Source organism: Saccostrea cucullata, unplaced genomic scaffold (assembly GCF_032062105.1).
Source record: "Saccostrea cucullata isolate Sc308-1 unplaced genomic scaffold, CSIRO_AGI_Scuc_v1 ctg14043, whole genome shotgun sequence".
In the NCBI taxonomy this organism is placed as follows: domain Eukaryota; kingdom Metazoa; phylum Mollusca; class Bivalvia; order Ostreida; family Ostreidae; genus Saccostrea; species Saccostrea cuccullata.
This window is the reverse complement of record NW_026919915.1, coordinates 1-8,128: the sequence shown is the minus strand read 5'-3', so window position 1 is coordinate 8,128 and position 8,128 is coordinate 1. Positions and strand designations below refer to the sequence as shown.

The 8,128-nt window shown below is 34.3% G+C and overlaps 1 long non-coding RNA gene across 1 annotated transcript; it reads left to right on the top strand.

Moving 5' to 3' along the window:
• Positions 1 to 3,121: 3,121 nt before the first annotated feature.
• On the top strand, positions 3,122 to 7,485 carry LOC134240107 (uncharacterized). Its single transcript, XR_009986359.1, has 3 exons — positions 3,122 to 3,170; positions 6,926 to 7,145; positions 7,377 to 7,485. It is a non-coding gene; the product is annotated as an uncharacterized LOC134240107 (long non-coding RNA).
• The last annotated feature ends 643 nt before the right edge of the window (positions 7,486 to 8,128 follow it).

Here is an 8,128-nt window from a genome sequence, read left to right as displayed (position 1 = left end):
AGCAAGAATGTTTATCTCAACAATCTACAACTATATATTATGATTTGAATGTCGTATGGTGCATAATAAGGGGCCACAAGGGGCCAAAGTGCTCAATCTTTGACGCATTATATCTCAAAATTGGGAAATATTTTGATAAGTAGTATTGAACAAAAGATGTTCAAAATAATGTTCTGAATAATATGCAACCTTTCATTTTTCGCTAAATGTCCCCATTAAGGAGTTGAAGGGTTGGCCCCTAAATATTTCAAATAACTCAAAAACGAAAGAGAATCTCTGAATAGTTGTTGAACAAAAAGTGTTCAAAATCCTGAGAGGTTAAAGATAATATGAAGAAAAAAGGACTGATCCCTAATATTAGGGGCCGTGAGGGGCCAAAGTCGAATTTTTGAGTCTTTATGTTCAATGTTTGTTTACAGATTATGGAGGCAAAATCGTTCTTCTTCACAATCTTTATCATTATTTTAGAATAAAATTCTCATTCAAAATCTTATCTCATCTTATCAAGAATCGGACGGAAGACCCACTCGTTGCTCGCAACGAGATCGTATCTAGTTATTATTATTATTATTCTTATTTTTTAGACAAATTTTGTGCACGCGATATCTCGAGAACTATTCATCAGTTTTTCATCAAACTTTCAGGGATGATGCGCTCTTATATGCCATTGATAATTTTGGTAAAATTTTGGAACAAGTCGCTCCCGGTTCCAAGTTATGGCCATTTTTCTGATTTTAAAATGAAATTTTGTCAGTTCGAGATCTAAAGAACTACTAATGATATGAACTGGAGACTTGTTGGAGAACATAGGGCATTACTTCTAGATTTGCGGAATGTCCTTTTCGTGTGTCGTCAGTACTTCCGGTCGCTACCGGAAGCGAATTAAAAAAATTAAAATTTTCAACTTTTTTGTTTTTCATTATTTTCCTGTCATTTTTATAGGGTTAATAGAGATTCTTAAATGAATGCGAAATGTGTAATTTGTTTTAGAATTAAAAAAGCCAATCTTTAGAAATTCGCATGTAAAAATTTGAAGCGGTGTTCCCGATGGCGTAATGGTTAGCGCGTTGGATTTTCACGCGGGCGACCCGGGTTCGATCCCCCGTGTGACTGAATTTTTTTTTGCGACTTTTTCAGCTAGATTTTTCGTTTTTCATTTCAGAATCGGACGGAAGTCCTCTCGTTGCTCGCAACGAGATCGTTTCTAGTTATTATTATTATTCTTATTTTTTAGACAAATTTTGTGCACGCGATATCTCGAGAACTATTCATCGGTTTTTCATCAAACTTTCAGGGATGATGCGCTCTTATATGCCATTGTTAATTTTGGAAAAATTTTGGAACAAGTCGCTTCCGGTGCCAAGTTATGGCCATTTTTCTGATTTTAAAATGAAATTTTGTCAGTTCGAGATCTAAAGAACTACTAAAGATATGAAATGGAGACTTGTTGGAGAACATAGGGCATGACTTCTAGATATGCGGAATGTCCTTTCCGTGTGTCGTCAATACTTCCGGTCGCTACCGGAAGCTAATTAAAAAAATTAAAATTTTCAACTTTTTTGTTTTTCATTATTTTTTTTTTATTTTTATATGGTTAATAGAGACGCTTTACAGAATGCGAAATATGTAATTTGTTTTAGAATTGAAAAAGCCAGTCTCGAGATATTCGCATTTAAAAATTTGAAGCGGCGTTCCCGATGGCGTAATGGTTAGCGCGTTGGATTTTCACGCGGGCGACCCGGGTTCGATCCCCCGTGTGACCGATATTTTTTTATGACTTTTTCAGCTAGATTTTTCGTTTTTTATTTCAGAATTGGACGGAAGACCTCTCGTTGCTCGCAACGAGATCGTTTCTAGTTATTATTAGGGTCTTCCGTCTCCAACGGAAGACCCTTCTATTATTCTATTGTTTTTTTTCACTTTTATTAGGGTCTTCCGAGCTTCCTTCGGAAGACCCTACTGTTATTCTACTGTTTCTTATTATTATTTGCTTTTTTTTTCCCGCCGGATTTTTGACAGGCGATTTCTCAAAGACCTTTCGACTGATTTTTATGAAACTTTCAGGTTAGATACCTTGTATTTACACCTATTTACATCTGCTTTCAATTTTTTGATACCTGCCTTACTTTGTGAGTTATTGCCCTTTAATTGATAATTTTGATGTCTCGTGTCCACTAATAATCTCAATAACGACATATGATAATTACATGAAAGTTGGAGAACTTGTAGCCAATACATTGTAGATGTGCATAACGATAAAATTATAAGCTGATTTTTAAAAGATCGGAAGCTATGTGACGGCAATTTTTAGTAATTTTTTTTCATGAAATTTTGCTTCTTTTTGTATAATAACTTTTGAACCGAGAATAATTTGGTAAGAAATATATTACAAAAGTTGTGCATAATTACAAGAGCTTTCATATAAGATCAAGGAAAAGGGGCTGACCCCTATAATTAGGGGTTAATAGCTCATACACATTTTTATCTGATAGCTAAAAATATTGGTATATTATGAAAAAGTTTGACTGAAATAATTTCGAACTGATTAAATCTTGTCGTTTGATATAAGGAGAAATAAACTTCAAGCTATATTTAATACTTTTTTATAAAACAAATATGTGAGAAACCTTACAGGAACAAGTTGTCTACTATAGCCAAGCCTTTACTGGGCCTCTTGCATAGTTTTAGTTGATCGATGCATCTGAAAGATATTTTTTTGATTCGGTGTTTCTCTGTTTTCTTTTTATTCAAATAATTAATATAATGTGATGTACACAGCAATAAGTAAAATCAAAATATTTCTGCATTAGTTAAGAGGAAGTCTTTTCGGGGCCTCTTGTTTGTAAACAACGCGCGGCATTGTGGGAAATGGGAAGGTACTAAAGACCTGATATACTAAAAACCTTATTTGACCTGATTCAAAATCGTCAGTAAATATTCCAAACAAACGAATTTTTGTATAGTATTATGCATCATAGTCATAAAGTATTTAAAAAAGTCATTTGAAGTACTCAATATTGTCATTTAATCTAAAATAAAAACATCAGGTAAATATCAGGTCTTTCGTATATCCGGTTATTAGTGTGTCCCAAAAGTCGAACACATGTTTACAAACTGAAAGTTGGAAATCATGTGAAGTTGAGCATTTCTTACCACACAAGCCACAGGCCGTGTGTAGACATGCACGCACATTTGATCTGCAGCTACGAAGTACTTCATCAATCCTCTGGAGCATTATTTTCAGCAGAATTATCCGATTTATAAATTTTTGTGTGAATTGTTTACGAGGAAATTCCGACTTTTATCCTAGTGTACCCATAATTCGTCCCCTTACGACTTTTGACGTCATAGTAACGACGAGCGCGTGCAAATTGATAAACAAACCTCAGTGCTAGTTATAGAATTGAAATGCTGATTAAATGTTAAAAATTATTTTTTTTCTTACCATTCTTCACAAGATTTTTAGAGCTCTTCTACAAAATCAAACTTTAACACTTAAAAATATCACCCATACCCTATTTTCGTCCTTCAGATATAAAACGGCCGCAGATGATTGGTCTACTTGTTTTCCGTGTTTTGTGATTAAAAAGGGTTTGGAATATCATTAAAATAAAAATTGTAAATAAGTTCTACGTAAAAGGTTTATTTAAAATATTTTTTGATCAATTTAAGAACAATAAATTGCTTTCGCTATTACCGACTCTGTTTTCTTTAACGAAATAAAAAAAACACGAACGTATTCGAACGTGCTTTTAGATTTACATTATCAACGATGTCATGTACCTGATATGCCGCAAATAATGCTATACAATGTTTAATTTTAGATTTTCCAAAATTCATTGACCTTATTGGCAAAACCCGATAGAAAATCAAAATATTTGAATAGTGCAAGTCTGGCACAATCTGACCCCCCCCCCCCCAAAAAAAATAGAAAAACTAGAATTTAATGCGTAGACTTGAAATGATTACCTCATTATATAAATATATGTAAAATATTCACGTTACAGGGGAAAAAAACTTTTCATCTACTAGCTCTGCAGTAGATGACAGTGGCGTAGCATCGTTTTTGAAAGTGGGGGGCCAGGCAGAGAAAATTTTTTTTTACTTACCTGAAAAAGATAACAAGCAAAAAAAAAAAAAAAAAAAAAAAAAAAAAAAAGGTAAAAGTTGCCCGAAGTCGACAATTCTATTTCGTGGGGGGGGGGGGGGGGGGGGGGGGGGGGGAGGTTAACTTTTTTTCAGTGTCAACTACTTTTAGTACCAATTCTTATACTACATTTTCGGTACATTTCTAAAAGTGGGGGTGCCAAACAGGCTTTGAATTAACATTTCCTATAGTGTAAGTAAGGTTGGGAAAAAAAGTGGGGGGGCCAGGCCCCCCCACCCGGATACTACGCCCCTGGATGAGAAATTAAAGAATTTGCAAAAAAGCTCTTCTTTTACTTGATGATATCGTGAAGTTCGCCCCAGTAGACGACCGCTGGATTAGTTATGCTTCAATGCACATAGCACCTGTCAATCTGGTAAAAATTGTGACAAAAATACACCTTCTTTGGTCTGTTTAATAAAACGACTCTTCAATTAAATAAATTCTTGGTTTGTATAAATAAAATATTTTCTTCTTGATTACTTGCTTACTTACCGACCTTCTTTTGCAAGAAGGGGGGGGGGGGATTGATCAGGACTGGTGACTGCATGGGCAAGGTCAAATGTATATCTATTCAAACAATGTGATCATCACTGCTTGGTCAGGTTGAAAGACTGATTTTTTTTAAAGGTCTGGTATAATAAATTCTTATGTATGGTAAATATATTTTTAAATAATATATTTGGGTTTATTTATTTGCCGTCTCAATAACATATTCCTGTATAGGAAAAATCTCGATTATATAAAACTTATCAAAAACAAAACACACAGAAGAAAAGGGAAAATCAGCAGCACGTACAGTATAAATTGTTTTAATTTGTAGTACCAACAGAATTTCTATTGTTGGAAGCATTCACAGCTGTTAGTCAAAGTTACTGTTAAAATCTTTGATTTTTGGAGACTTAATCATTGCAGTGATGACTTAAATTTTTTCCCTGAAATAATTACGGATGCCCGCATGACCGCATAGTACGTCAACCAAACACGGGTAACGTCAATATCCTAGGTGGAAAGTGTATAGGTTCCTTATGATTTTGGAGCGTTGATTTCTTTTTATCAAATTCTTAAATTAAAAGCCCATGCACGTAATTCATTACACTGACAGGTATAAAATAAAATGAAGGTATATTTGATCTGGAAGCAATTTTGAGGAACGTAACTGTCATGTACACTTTCAATAAAAAATGGACATAAGGAAAAATCAGATATTTTAAGTATTTTTATTTTCTTTTAGTTTAATACTAGTTTAAACTGCATATTCTGAAAAATAATTGCTGAAAAAGTTGCATCATTGTGTTCACTAGTCATAACAATTAAAAATGACGTCATCGATACAAAGTTCGAAACGTGCTGGTCTCGAGAAGTTAGGGGACGATTTTAGGGTACGGACGAATTTAGGGTACACGACGACACAGACACACCGATACATTATCTGTTTTAAGGCTCAGACGCTTTCTGTTAGCCTTTTAAAATCCCAACAGCCTGTTAGCCTTTTAAAATCCCAACAGCTTTTTATTTTTTATTTAAATATATGTGAGCATTTAATTTCAACAAGACTCACTTTCAAAACAAAAAATCAACACTCCACACTAACCATCATAGTGATACTCTTATAGACCGTTTCACGGTAACTGCGGTACTGCTCTTTTGCAGGGCAAAATGATATAGTTTGGTGAAATATGACATATAAGTAATTGTTAAATATACGTCATTTAATTATCTCTCAACAAAAACTTTGCCAAACGTTATTATTTTGCCCTGCAAAAGAGCAATACCGCAGTAACCATGGAGGGGTAATTCACACTGCACTTATTATTTGTTGAATATACACCGTAACAATATGTTGACGGTGTGACTGTTAGGGTGAGGGCAGATACTTATTCAGTTTTAATTTAGATCGGGCTTGTCAAACCGCACTTGATATTTGGTGCATCGATGCTCTGTTCACACAGGGAGTTTAATTCAAATTACTGAAATTAGTTTTATTAATTCGAATTAATTTACTGCGAATTAAATTACTTTGCATTAGCTCCATGTTAACACAAAGGGAAGCTTATTCGAATTAAATTTTGAGGCATGTGTAATGGCAAAATTAATTCAAATGCTACATGTTGGTGGTCAGCTTTAAGTACTTAATTGTGCTATTTTTGAGTGGATAACCTTACTGACACTTGACTGTAGAAGTAAAATTTTTATTCGCATTTGTTTAATTCGCATTAGCTGTCATGTTAACACAGTTTGATTCCCATTAGTTTGATTCGCATTAGTTTACTTTGCAATCATTTACTGCGAATTAAACTCTCCATGTGAACAGGGCACTAGACTTTGAAGTCAAACGATGTCGTGGTGTAAGTTAGGCCTACACTACCAGTCTAAATCTTGAATAGTGTTGACTTTAATGAAGAATTTTTTCACCCACTATTTATCTGCAATTTATCCATTAAATCAAGGTGAATTTATTTTTTGGAAACTTTTGATCAATTCTTGCAAGAATGTAGCTTAAAGAATCAAAGCACTGTGGGTCCAAAGTTACTGCAGAAAAGAAATTGTGTGGATCAATAAGCAAGTGATAATTTTCTCTTTGCCAAGGCGTTGTCATGAGAGCTTGCACTATGAGCAGCGCTTCGTGCTGCTGTCTGTAATTGCTATAAATAGCTGTTCAAACAAAGTCTTTAGTATCAAAATTTATTGACAAAAAATTGCACAATTGTTGCTCAGTTAAATCTCAAAGAAATTTGTAAAAACAATTGTAATAATAGAAAGTTTGCTTATTTTTAGATGACTGCAGGAATGGTTTGTTTGATTATTGGCCTATCAAACATTTTCCAGTCATTTGATGATACCACCACTTGGGATAGTAAGCTGCAAATATAGACTTGTACTCAGCACTTATTGCCTTTGAGAAGTAAGGGATCCTTTTGACACTGAATCTCGGTGTATGCGGTCTCATTGGAGTAACCCGTCTGAAGCATTTAGCAATGGGATTGGAACCTGTGATGTAAGAATCAGCTTCTTATTGGTACTTTGATTGGTAATGTTATTTGAGAATTTTCACTCCTTCACGCATTAAGAGGTGTTAATAAATACCGGTGAATAGTTTTTATTTAGACCTTTATTTGGAACTCAGTGACATTGTCCTAACATATACTATGCGGTTTTTAAGGTCACATTCACTTCAAATGCTGGGTGCATGGTTAAGTAACATCACTGCATCATGTTTTTGTGTTAGGTTTGATGCAGTGAATAATCAAAGTACTCAGAAGTACTGAAAGCTGGGCTCATTTACAGGGTAATGAACAAAGACCGTGATGAGAGTTTAAAAACAAATTCAGACATTGAGAGGATATGTTATCCACAAAAATATCTCTATGGCATATAGATAGACAGTATTAAAAAGTTTTAAAATTAAATAAAATTATTATAGAATAGTACGTATTCACGTCATTACTCGCTAGGTGGCGCGACGGTACTAGAGGTGGTTAGAAGAGCGCTTAAATTCAAGCGTCTGTTAGTAAACGTAGTAAGGAGAAACCATGGATGAAACTTCTTCGCGTTATTCTCGTTGGAAAGTCCCACAGATAAAAGAGGAATTGGTAAAAAGAGGTGCAGTAACAACTGGTCGAAAGCAGGAACTTATAGACAGGTAAATATTACGTCTTTTAAACATTGAAAGTAAGCTGAAGTTGAACCACGTTAGCATTAGGTAGGCTACGCCAGCTTACGGAGATGACAAAGTTTGCGTCGTATAGGCCTATTCGTGACTCAAATTTTTAATATTATATATTTGATATAGTTAACATACTTACATTTCAATATTATTGCATATTTAATTATATCATAAAGGAAATTGCGGGTTTGAATTTACCCACATTAGCATGATTAGTCTGCAGTTTTGAGTTCGTCTCGTTCAGGCGTTCAGCCACTCCAATGAAATCTTAAGCGTTTGTTGTTGTTTTTATTAATTATTAATGAAATACCTTA